This window comes from Limulus polyphemus, unplaced genomic scaffold (assembly GCF_000517525.1).
Source record: "Limulus polyphemus unplaced genomic scaffold, Limulus_polyphemus-2.1.2 Scaffold3327, whole genome shotgun sequence".
Classification (NCBI taxonomy): Eukaryota; Metazoa; Arthropoda; class Merostomata; order Xiphosura; family Limulidae; genus Limulus; species Limulus polyphemus.
In genome coordinates, this window is record NW_013668937.1 from 46446 (window position 1) to 60335 (window position 13890).

At 33.8% G+C, this 13890-nt stretch overlaps 1 protein-coding gene across 2 annotated transcripts in view; it reads left to right on the forward strand.

The window, feature by feature from the left end:
* Positions 1 to 7402: 7402 nt before the first annotated feature.
* LOC106469155 (ets DNA-binding protein pokkuri-like) overlaps positions 7403 to 13890 on the forward strand; it is a 53210-nt gene continuing 46722 nt past the window's right edge. For both annotated transcript variants that reach the window (XM_013929620.2, XM_022397580.1), the window contains exon 1: positions 7403 to 7821. The gene's annotated coding sequence lies outside the window, so the exon portion shown is untranslated. The remainder of the gene's footprint in view (positions 7822 to 13890) is intronic.

A 13890-nucleotide genomic window follows, 5' to 3' on the forward strand; every position in this document is an offset into this window, starting at 1 on the left:
TAATAATAGTTTAAAGTAAGTCAAAAGAGTATACTCTAATATAATGATTGTATTAGTACGTTCATTAAAGAGAGACCAGGACGTTCTCAAATTATTACGCATACTAAGCTACTTCCTGGTACCATCAGCGTGGAAGCCTGAGGTTGTTCCGAAGATTTAGAGATAGTGTAACATTTTGAAGTAACCAAACTATCTTTTATTGTATGTTATCATTAACTACAGATGTTTTAATGTGAAATAATGAAAGATAACTTGCAGCGGTTCTCAGTTTTTGTGCTTACACTACGCATAACACCAGAACTATAAAGTGAACATTGATTATACTCATTTTTCAATTCACTTTTACAAAAAGAAAAAAAAAGAAAGTCAGGCATTAACTCTAAGATAACACATCCAGAATGAGGCTTAATTTTAATATGGTAGCCGCAGGAGAACACACAATTTATCATTTGTTGTTACACTATTTTAAATGTTTTAACACAAAACGATCTTTACTGTTTACGCATTCTAAATTGATGTCATCAGTTTTCAACAGTAATTCCGGTTTCCTAAATTCACAACTTAGTGAAGTTTTTCGAAAACAGATGTCAATGTGTGAATGTTCTCTTTATATAAATAACTATGTATTATTTCCATATATATTATTGTGCACAGCTCTATAAAGTAGCAAATATGGTGTGTTAACTTTTTAGATTATTAGTTCCGACATTTGTTGTTGTGGAAACGTTAAACATCTGTTAACACCGGAGAAGCATTCATATTTCTCCAACTATTCCATCCTTATACTTACCCCTCACTGTCGTTATTACTATGGGGTGGGGAGCTTTCCCTGGAATCCAATACCTTCAGTGATGTGGCCCTTGTACTTGCTCTTCTATGATGTATATGGGATATCTGTGCTGTGCCCACCATGGGCATCAATACCCGTAGCTTTTAGCATTATAAGCCTTCAGATTTACTGCTGTACCACTAGGGAGCCAAGTCGAAAGAACAAGACTAAGCTTCGTAAAGTAGTGGAATGTATATTATAATACAAACAAGGTGTAGTGCACTAGTTATACTACATACATACTTACAACTTACTGGCCTTTCTTTTGAATTTCCCGTAATGGTGTTCTAATGCAGTGGTTCCCAACCTGTGGTAATATCATCTCATTAAACAAGTAAGTTTTTTAATTCTGCTGTTCTTTTATTTGCACACATTTATACTATCCTTGTAGTTGCTTCTAATTTCATATTTATACTATACTTGTAGTTGCTTCCAATTTCAGAGCTAGATTATAATGTAGTTGCTTCCAATTTCAGAGCTAGATTATACTGTAGCTACTTCTAATTTTATTTTGCGTCAGTAGTTACAGCAGTTCACGTACATCATATTTCAAGTTTTTTTAGCAAGTTATGTCTTGTTTTAACTTTCGAATTTCCAATTAATAACTGCCGTAAAACATAGTAATTGCACTGGATTTTTGATTAAATAATATATACATATACGAACCTTTGGCTGAAATCTAATTTAACGTAGATTGTAATTTTAATATTTAGATATTGCCTCGATCTAGAATTTAATAACGTTTTTCTAGTTATCCGTAATATACTTGAATTTTGTGTATACTACAATTAGAATCTTCCAAACCTGCAGTTTATACGCGTGTCGACCTTGAAAGCATGTTATGTGTAATAATAAACTGGCAGTGAAATGTTGTATAATTGAATTAACTGAGTTTCTAGCAAGAACACTGTAAACTTAAGAAAATTCACAAACTGCGTATTAACCCCCTTTCTCCTTTATGTCCAAGGACATCTCCTCTTAACTATGGTGAAATATGTTTTTTTACTATATATTAATAAGTCGGAGACCGTTTTGTACAGTTTCGTGAAAAATAACTTGTACGATCTAAACCACTCCATTGCGTTCATTCGAGACGCTCTATTTTGCAGACAGAAGGCACATATAAACACGTATCATCAAGATAATTTTATCACGGAATACATGGCCGATTTTTTACATAAATATTAACGTGCTAACAGTTAGGTTTCGTTCATTCTCAGTCCATTTTTCAAGTTAGAAGTTCTTCCATTGAATACCATCAGCTTTGATCGACTTTACTGACTCAAGGTGTTGCTAAAGTAACGAATACGGTAGTTTCTTTCCTGATGTCCTGTTGTATTAATTAGATTTACATAATTATAGGCATGTAGATTATTTGAACAACTCCCACTCCTCAGCGCGGCTCTAGAGTTTGTTGTGAAAATCATTCGTCTACTGATGCAAACCAAATAATGTCCGATTCCTAAAACTATATATTTAGTTTGGAGAGGGGAGTGGTACTTGGCTTAGTGGTTAACGTGATATAAGGTCCATGGTTCGTGTTAATATCAGTTCAAAATTAGGAACGGCTAGAGCAGATAGCCCTTGTGTAGATTTGCGAGAATATACGAAGCTAAACAAACTATTTTTAAGAGTTATAAAACCATCTAAAAATTCTTGGAAAATCGTATGTGTAACAGAAATTTATATATTTTATATGACATTAAAGCATATAATAATAGTATATATTATTACTTTATATGGTATATAGGGGTGAAACCAAAAAGACAAATACGTAGTGGAAGCGGGTTAATAGTATGTGGTTCCACATTTAGCTACTAGAACTGTTTAAATTATTTACAGTAAAGCATTTAAAAGTTACTGAAAGATTTGCTGAGGAATTAAATTCCATCTATCGAGAACACAAGTTGGCACAAAGCATGGTGGTCTCGTTCACTCTTGAACAAAACATGGTGGTCTCGTTCACTCTTGAACAAAGCATGGCGGTCTCGTTCACTCTTGAACAAAGCATGGTGGTCTCGTTCACTCTTGAACAAAGCATGGCGGTCTCGTTCACTCTTGATAATCGTCCAACTACGACTACATTTACCTGAAGAGACTTTATGGGATGAACAAAATGTTGTAATAACCTTTGATATTGTTATTCATAGGTGGCGCTTGAGTCTTTTGTTTGGTTAGTCTATTGTGTCACATATGCTGTATAATATTTTTGAGTCGGTGAGAATAATAGGTCCATGGACTTGCCTCCCCCTTCCCAACAACTAAAGGTAACCAAATTTGACACATATTTAGTGGTGATTTTGGGCTATTTTGTGCTGCTAAACAACTAGAGTGATGAGGAAATCTTTATGTGGGGCTGACTTCACTTTAGCTCCCCATCCAACTGTGATCCATATGAAACTTGGCATATATTTAGTGTTGATTTTGTGCCGCAAATTTGTGCTGCATTATAGTTAGACTTACGGCACACTAATTGTGGGGATAACTTAACAATACCCCACCCCCCTATACACACACACCGACTCAAATACATTTAATTTATTACTATAGTTTAACAGAAGAAAGCAAGTGTAACTGTATAATCGCACTAAAAATAACGCTAATTAGAAATGCATTTTAGATTTCAAATTTTATTGTTTTTATTTCTACATCGACTACTATAAAAATCTTTTGTTTATTTTCAAAATACGCTTCAATATTACCTTTGACTTATTTGAAAGCATTTCAGTGAATTATACTTCTAGTGTGCAATTTTATCCTTTTAGTTTTAATAAACCTACTATGGAACTTGTCTTTAACTGTTTCCATGACATCGGCACGGTTTGTTTTACTTTTTGATGGACGACTGCAAACATGAAAATCTAAAATATTTCATGACAAACCAACCCTATTCATTATAGGGTCGTATATTTGGTGTCTTATCAACTGCGGTGTTCAGGGATATTAGTATCCCCCTTTGCCCCGCTCGCGATAATGCATTGTTAGATTCGTGAATGATTTAATTCTATTTAGAAAAATTGGTCAGATGTTGTCCTATGGCGAATATGAATCTTCAGATTGGAGAATGTAAAGTGAAGAGATGACAGATGTCCGGAGGGTTCCAGGTCAGAGAGAAAATCAAGGCCAATGTCGTCGTTGAGAAGAAACAAGGCGACAAACATTTGACAAAGCACACACGAACAAACTTCCCCTGATCAAGGACACTTAGTGGTTGGGTTGTGTAAATCCAGTGCCAAGGCTGGGATCATTAAATCCAACAGTGGCGTAAAATTTGTAGTGAGGGAAACGGGAGTACTCCGAGAAAACCGACTTTCACAAGACAGACGGTCTGTGAACTGTGTTCTCTCCTGTTTCTTATATGAAACTCAGACAGTTTTAATCAACTATTATGCAGGTTACATAGACTTACAAGAATTATGTACAATTTTACCACCCCACATATTTATGTTAAGCTCTATTACAGCGGTTCTCAACCTTTTCACCACCAAGGACCCCCCCCCCCTTTATTATTATTTTTCCCCACGGACCCCATGTTTTTTGAAAGATTCCATCTATCCAATTAACTTGTTTTTCCATTTTTCACTATCAAATAAAAGACATATATAACTGAGGAAGTTCTTGTGTATTTGCTCTAATCAATCTAGTTATTCGTGTAATTTTTTACTTTTATTAGAGTTTGCTTTACAGTAGAATAGCCTTTTTCAACCTGACAATTAGCCATCCTTCAGTTCATCTCCAATAATAAAGTATTTTCTTTTTGTTTAAAACTTAATTAACCTATCTTGTTTACGTTTGCTACTACTCGTTTCGCTTTCGAGGTCCTTGAATCTCTTATGGTTGCGGATATCAGTGCTTTGTTTATACATGAATTACCACAACAAATACAGTAGTGATAATTCTGCGGCACACCAAACTGTAATACGCCAAAGTCTACTGGTTTAGCCAAATCTTTTTATTCTTTCCACTCCTGTAATACACACTAAAATTAATTGGTTTAAACAAACTTTTTTTATTCTATTTAGCTATCTAAGATGCCAATAATGTCTTAATGGTGTTTAATAAGCAGTATAAAGCAGACTAAAATATACAAAATAAATAATGACAAGTGAACGTAGGAGATGTAACACACGTTTACTTATATACTTAAAAATATTGTGTAGGTTTGGGCTTAATATTACGTAACACGATTATTACAGGTTGAAAATCATAGCAAAAAAGAGCGCGCGGTAGATCTGATATCAGATTGCGTTTATGATAGCAGAAACAGATGTTAGGAAATGTTTAATTCATTTCTAAATTAGGTTCACTATCTTATCTAATTGGACTAAAATTAAGTTGCGTAACTCGTAGCATTTTAATCAAAAGCAAGTCACTGTAGGTAACCGTTCATTTATTTGTGTCGCCCCCGATGTTCCGCGAGAAGCTCGCCCATTCTATGATACATATCTTACAATAACGTACAAAATTAGCTTAAAAGAAGTTTTTAACCTCATTCTATTTAATATTAGAGACCGTAGATTTTCATAGCAGATATTGGTACTGAAAAATTTCTTCCAAAATTAACAGTCTCGGGCCCGTACGCAGAATGTTTGAGGGGGGGGGTGTCTAATTTGTGAGATCAAAAGCCAACACATTTTATATAAAACACAATCAGCATTCTAATGTTACAGGGGTCTGGGGGAGTGTCCCCCAGAAAATTTATAAAAAAAAATAGGTGCTATAAGATTAAATATGGAAGCAATTTTGCATGAAATAAAGCTTAAACAATTGCATGGCTGTTCATATAAAATCCACAAACATCCAATCAAAAGCCAACAAATCATTCTGTTGTACCACTGCATGGGGAGCTAGACTTAAATTAGTATGAGTATATATGTTTAATATAGTAAAGTACTGTACTATCTACATGCAGAGTCGTTTTTAATTATTAACTTATATTACTTATTTAAGTAACTCTGTACAACGATAGTATATTAGCAATTTCAATTATTGGCTATCATATACGTACATGTATGCACTACTGAAATAACTTGTTAGCACCCTCCACTCTTCTGAGGTGCTTTTCCATAAATAACTTACTTACAGTTTCAATGTTGAGAGCAGTGTCATAATGGTCATGTATTAAAGGTAAAGCACTCAGTCTTTCTTTGGTCTGTGTAAACCTCAACCGGCGAAGATCAGATGCCGAACGTTCACACGAACATAAACTTACTCACAGTGTGGCAAAGAGTTTGAGTAATATAAAGATATTTGGTACACTGAATGACACTTTGACGAAAAAGAGACAATTATTTAAAGTTGTAGATACAACTGTGATAACCAGCACTATAAAAACCTGACTAGTAATACCGCTTCGAACTTCCAATTACAAAGTGTCAACAAAAGTCATTGCAAGCGACTATTTCAACCCACGTAATGCTAATACTTCATCAGAAGAATATAGGCTATGCAGAAAACGTTAAATATCATAAGCAGCTGCGTTATAACTATATAAGCATTTTTTTTTTCACATCACAAAAATAGTGAGTCTCCAGAAGATATCCCACTACTTCAACCTCCGAAAAGAAAGGTTGGCTACATATTTGATATCATGTGTCTTTGAAAAGAGAAATGCTTATTTCTTGTGTCTCATTAACAAAATGCCATAGAAAATACAACAACAACATGAAATGGTGGGTAAATCCACGTTAAAGATACTTGAAGAAATGAACATGTTATTGTAATTGTTGAATTGTGTTGCGCCATCTGTTGACAACATTTATAACTTAATCGAATTAAATTAATTAAAAAATAGAAAAAAATTAAATAATTAACATACAATAGTTGTTAACCATAATTTACAAATAAAATACGTTGTATCCCCAGCCATTGTTTTTTGCGGAACAAATAATAATCTGCAGGTAACGAAACGAGAAAAAACTGGGTGTTCAGGACACTGTCAAATAAAATCTGAGCAAGTGCCCCGTGTGCCAGTGCGTGGCGACGGCTCTGGATGCGCTTAATAACAAACAAACTGAAATGAGACAGTTTCTATCACTAAACTTTTCTAATCAAACGATTGGCATTTCCCTCAAAACTATAGCAACAAGAACAAACTGGTTTCTTTAGATAATTCAAAGTAACACCAAAGTTATTAACCACGTGAAATTAATATATTCAGAATTTTTATTTTCTTCAAATACATTTTGATTATCTATTATTCTAAACCAGACTGTTCTTAACAAAAACGAGACTAAGTGATTTGAAAACAATCCAAAGAGTTAACTTGTAATATGTCCCGATGTTTAATTTATGACTATTTGAAAAAAACGTCACACATAACTTGTTTTCTCAACCTATTTTGCTACCGTCATCCTGTATAAAAAACTAAGTCATGTGGCTGTTAAGGAAATATGTTACAAAAAAAAATAGACAGCCACTAAAATTTATCTTCATAAAAACGCGTTTGCTGTACAGGTTGTTTTAGGGCGTGGCTCAACTATTTTAACCATTCAAGGAGTGGTTCTGAGACTAAGGTGCTCGATCTTCCCTATTAGCTCCCTTTTTTTTTTATGGCGTTTATAGTCGTACTAGTTCCGCCTTTTGTTAGACAAACAGGATGTGTCAGCGACTTCCGTACCGCCAAACAAACTTTGATGCCAGTCCGGATATTACCACGTGGACTCGCAGAGCACGTAGCCTGGCCTAATCTGGATTCCACGGCCGCAGTTAAGATAGTCGCTTGACTTGTGGCTGTTAGAGGCGATCCTCGCGAGAACGGAAGTGCCTCTTTCGGACGGTTTCCTGTACTACAGAAACTCGTTTCTCGGAAACAGCGTTCGCAGAAAGTTGTCTAACCGTCTAACGTATGGCCAGAGAAATGAGTTCGCAAGGCCGTAGTAACGTAATGGGGAGATTACAGCTGAATACGCCAGAGAGTTTTATCATGTTTATGTAAAAGGAATTGTATCAAACATTCATCTAAGTAGATTTGTCTTCAGACAATATTCACAGTAAGTCAAATTTGACCTTTTTTAATGTATTTAATTTTTTGCTTTAAAACGAATCAAACCATCATAAGTTTAGTCTATCTCAAACTGAATTTTTGAAATTTATGAACAATTTTTGGGTTACTAGAACACTGGAACTTACATGATAAATGACAATTCCATTAGTCTAGGATTTAAATTTAAAAGAGCTTTTCTTTTGCGGTATGTGTTCTATGGGGTCACTATCAAGTAGTAACGCCGATATTGCCTATAATGATCAAAATTTGTGTGTATATATACATATATATATATATATATAATAACATAAATATAAAAATATTAGTCTCAAATACAATTTAAGCTTCTAATATCAGATAAATAACAAAAAAAAAAAATTCAGAAGATATACCACTGCTTCCATCTCCGAAAAGAAAAGTTGACTACATATCTTAGTTATTTTTTATAGTATTTTCCAACTGCAAAAACTACTCTCGTATACTTACTTTACTGATTATCGTACCTTATACAGGACTTACTTTTCGGTTTTGATTTTGCTTTAAAAGGTGAAAATATGGTGTTAACTAGTGCCTTAAGTCTTCCCTTTAATTCTTGAAGATACATAGCTTTGTAGCAGTTGACATGCTAATCAAAATTTTGAAACGTCTTTGTGTTTGTGAATGTTCTGTTTAAATTGAATTTACCAGTAGCCTATAAATATTAGCTATACACAAATAGTTTCAGAAAACATGGTCGGGAAACAGCATGTTGATGTGTATAATACTATTAATAGATCAATTACATGAATCGTGGGCGAGATTGGTACACTGTCAACCAAAACATGTTTTAACATATATTTAGATACTTCTGTTGGAACATCAAAATGAGGATTATTTTTGACAACCACATTTGAAAGGATTTCAAGCGTGACACTTGTGTGACAAACTTCGTGTACGGTCACATATTATACAATGTCAACTTTTGTTTTTGATGCAAAATAGGTAGTTGATAAACAACCATGTTAACAATATGGTACTACCACAATTTTTATGTCTTCTTGTAAAAGTAACATAGAGATGATATGTCCCAAGCGTTGGACATCATTCCTGTAAGTTAGGCATAATATGTAAGACTAACAATATTTCGTCTTTTTTATACTGGATGTGTTAACACTGTGTATGTTCAAATCTACACGTTGGCAAAACTGTTGAAATAGTCGTATTCATAACGTATCTAACTTTTGGTAAGAATAACACAATTTAGGGTACACGAAATGCTCTAAACACACAATGTACGAGTATGTCTGATGTGATAATCATGATATGTGGTATTTTTGCTAATGTGATAATCATGATATGTGGTATTTTTGCTAATGTGATAATCATGATATGTGGTATTTTTGCTAATGTGATAATCATGATATGTGGTATTTTTGCTAATGTGATAATCATGATATGTGGTATTTTTGCTAATGTGATAATCATGATATGTGGTATTTTTGCTAATGTGATAATCATGATATGTGGTATTTTTGCTAATGTGATAATCATGATATGTGGTATTTTTGCTAATGTGATAATCATGATATGTATACCATGGTATTTAATCTTTAACTGCAGAGAAGACCGTATTGGGACAGAAAGTGGGTATTTTTTTATCGGCGGTTGTAACTTTTTTTCATGTTTTTCTTTGCGGGGATTACATGCAATCTTTTTATCTCAAAAAAGTATTCGTTATCTAATTCCACACACTATTCGAGGGTTGGATATTTGTCGTAGCTGGACACATTTATATCTGATGCAGCGGTGCTTTGGATACATATAATTTCTTCATTCAAAACCAACAAAGAAGGAAACCAGTGCTCGAGACCCAATCAGTATCTTAGTTTTTACCCCCAGTAATTTCCGAAACATAGTTCAATCTTTCCTTATTTCATCTGAATACCATATGAAACAGCTGTATGAATTAATTAAGCACCGTTGTGATCTCGAGGTCTTTAACGTAACATTTACATATGTCGTTTTATAAGGACATTGAAGAGATTTGTAATCCAAAGTTTATTGAGTCTACGGATATCGACCTTTTTTGGTGTTTAAATTTTGAGCCCAAGTCCTCAAGTGTTTCCCATTTGAAAACTTTCTGAACAATTAATTTTCCAAGTTACTAAAGCTGCCACAATAGTGTCTTACGAAAACGAGTGAGGTTTAGTATCGTTTTATTGGTAATGTAAATGATTTCCTAGATGTAACTTTCTCCTAGCAATGTCTAAATTACCGTATTCTTTTTGTTTCTAGTAATATAGTCTTTAAGAGTATCCGAAGTTGTAATTATTCCATTGAAGTTGGCATGAATAACCACCATGGACAAACATCGAATATTCTTCTGTCATTAAATACTTTCTTCTTGAGACCTTTGTTTCCGGTACGTGATAATCCACCCATATATATATATACAAAGTTATATTTTTTACAGACATCTCCCAATAAAAAAATGTCATCCATTTACGATATTGAAATAACATTCTTGATAGTGTGATACCATAATATCCTAACTACTCCATATTACACAGTGGGCATGCGCGTGAAGTCGCAAAACTTTGTGTTTCATTCAATGTTGCCATGTTGGACTTCAAACATCTCCTCATAGCAATCTATGTCAATACAAGATTCGCGAAAGCTTTACATATTACCAATGGCGTAATCATCGGCTTTGGTTAATTAAATATAAGGATCTTAAACTGTACGGCAATCAAGTTTCTCGATTTATTTTTCCTTATGCGTATCGCTGAGATTATTTACAGTGTCAGACAAATTTAGCATTTTTCATCTAAGATAAAAGTAGGCACCTGACGTCCAATATGGCAGAGTAAGTTAGAGGCCATGTGACTTATTTTGACGTCAGTGTAATACCTCTGTACACCGCCAGTATCAGACGGAGTGTATGCAGTGGTGTGTTGTTGTATTCCTGAACCTGTCGTGTGTAGCGGTACATCTATCTATACGTCAGAGGAAGTATGTATCCGCTGTAAGAGACGGTTTATAACTTCACTTACCCGGACGATTATTTAATTGATTTCAACTTACCGAGACCTATTCAACATTTTAAAAACGACATATTTCGCTAAGTGTAATTATGTCATACAGGTAACATAAAAAAATAAAATATGTATCAATATTTAACTCACACGTGGTTATTAACTAATAATCGATTAGACCCGTTACAAAATATAATTTGTCATGTAACTTTTGTTTGTACAACTATTTTAACACATGTATTTCTCACATTTACGTAGGGAAACTTATGTTATTCCCCACGTTTCCATCTTCATTCCAACAATTACAATTGTACGCTACTACTTTATGTCTGGGCCAATAGTTTTGAAACTTGGAAGACATGTACATACCTCAGTTCCTAACCCTATGTAACTTTTTAATATTTCTATTATTTAGGTCCTCGTTCCGATATTAGAGAGTCAAAGGTCAAATATTGAAATAGCATATTTTGGTCTGCAGATCCCATATATTTCCATCAATCGAAATGAGACTTGGCTCAAATATACCTTGGGACAACGAATACAGGGCGAAAAAACAAACAAAACTGATTTGGGATTTGTCATTTTCTTGCGATTTTGTTGTGGTCAAAGGTCAAAATGTTTCATAAAATTTGTAATGTGTGTAACTGGGTGTTATGAACTTAGATACATTGTATATGTATATGAAAAATTATACAATGGGTTCTTATTAATGGTGTTTTAAATTAACATAATACATGAAATTGCATATTACGTGTCGAAGAATTAGCCTTATTTATCCATAAATTACCTGTAATGCTTTATCATAGTGATTAAATCCACTTACGAAGAAACTGACTGTACTTTTTATTATAAGGTCACAATACATCGTTTTCACAGTTAATGTTGTGTTGTGTAACCCTCCTGAAGTATATATGTTATAGTATATACTCCCTCCCTTGGTTTTTATGCTATTCTTTCGTGAAATATACTACATTTTGAGCATTTTATCGAATAAAGTAGATGAGAAGAGACATATTGGATTCGCGTGCGAATGTTGGCTTTTCTAGATAAAATTTAAAAAGTTTAATTTGAGATTGATTCCTTCTCACATTTCCTGTTGTCCAGAGATTAAAGTTCAATATATTGTTTACCCTTGATAAACACATACGCATACCTAACCTCGAGTGTATTTTGTTACTTAACTATACAAAGCAAAAAAATTAGGGTAGAGATTAACATTTTAGGAAGAACCGTACATGTTTGTTACCCATGAGAGTAAAATTTTACCTCGCTTGGAATTTGTCATTTAAAAATGGTGATATAACAAATTATATCCAATCAGTAATGCCGTACTACATCTAAGTTATTTCTACTACTCTTTGGCCGAGAAGTTTTAACATTATCATTTATTTTGCCTTTTCCTGTTTACCATTTATGAGTGCACAGAAGAGTCTAATTACCAACTTTTTACAGTTTTCCTTTTGTCTATACGATTGTTTGTTATGGATTTCACGCAAAGCTACACGAGGGCTATCTGCGCTAGCCGTCCCTAATTTAGCAGTGTAAGACTAGAGGGAAGGCAGCTAGTCATCACCACCCACTGCCAACTCTTGGGCTACTCTTTTACCAACCGTCACTTATAACGTCCCCACGGCTGAAAGGGCGAGCATGTTTGGTGTGACGGGGATTCGAACCCGCGACCCACAGATTGCGAGTCGAGCACCCTAACCATCTGGTCATGCCGGGCCTTGTCTATACGAAGGCTTCCACATGTTTACAGTCATATGTATTTTTATACATATTAATAATGTATGAATTAGTATTTAAATAAGCCATTTAAGACTCACATGCTGCAAAAACCGTTTAAACAGTTGGTTACAACACAAACAGATGAGTTCTGCATATAGTTTAGAATATCTCGAATTATTCGGTTCTTGTGTTGGAAGTTAAACGTTGTGGTAAACGTTATTTAAACGTACAAAGATACACAACTTAATAAATTTCACCAGCTCTGACTTTTATGTTCATTATACCATAAGATACACAGTCAGAAAAGAAAAATTCTTCCAATAATCTTCACAGAACAGAATAGAATGTGAATCACATGAAAGATAGATTATGCACATTTCCTCCTCATACAAGTACAGACACAGCTTTTAATTTCAGAGCTAGATTATACTGTAGTCGCTTCTAATTTCAGATTTATAATATACTTGTAGTTGCTTCCAATTTCAGATTTATACTATACTTGTAGTTGCTTCTAATTCAAAATTTATACTATACTTGTAGTTGCTTTCAATTTCAGATCTAGATTATACTGTAGTCGCTTCTAATTTCAGATTTATACTACACTTGTAGTTGCTTCTAATTTCATATTTATACTATACTTGTAGTTGCTTCCAATTTCAGATTTATACTATACTTGTAGTTGTTTCCAATTTTAGATTTATACTATACTTGTAGTTGCTTCCAATTTCAGATTTATACTATACTTGTTGTTGCCTCCAATTTCAGATTTATACTATACTTGTAGTTGCTTCTAATTTCATATTTATACTATACTTGTAGTTGCTTCCAATTTCAGAGCTAGATTATACTGTAGTTGCTTCTAACTTCAGATTTATACTATCCTTGTAGTTGCTTCTAATTTCATGGGAGTTCTTGTGTATTTGTCCTAATCAATCCAGTTATTCAACAGTAACTGTTGAATAACTGGATTGATTAGGACAAATACACAAGAACTTCCATCGTTGAATAACTGGATTGATTAGGACAAATACACAAGAACTTCCACTGTTGAATAACTGGATTGATTAGGACAAATACACAAGAACTTCCACTGTTGAATAACTGCATAGATTAGGACAAATACTCAAGAACTTCCACTGTTGAATAACTGGATTGATTAGGACAAATACACAAGAACTTCCATTGTTGAATAACTGGATTGATTAGGAAAAATACACAAGAACTTTCAATGTTGAATAACTGGATTGATTAGGACAAATACACAAGAACTCCCACTGTTGAATAACTGGATTGATTAGGACAAATACACAAGAACTCCCACTGTTGAATAACTG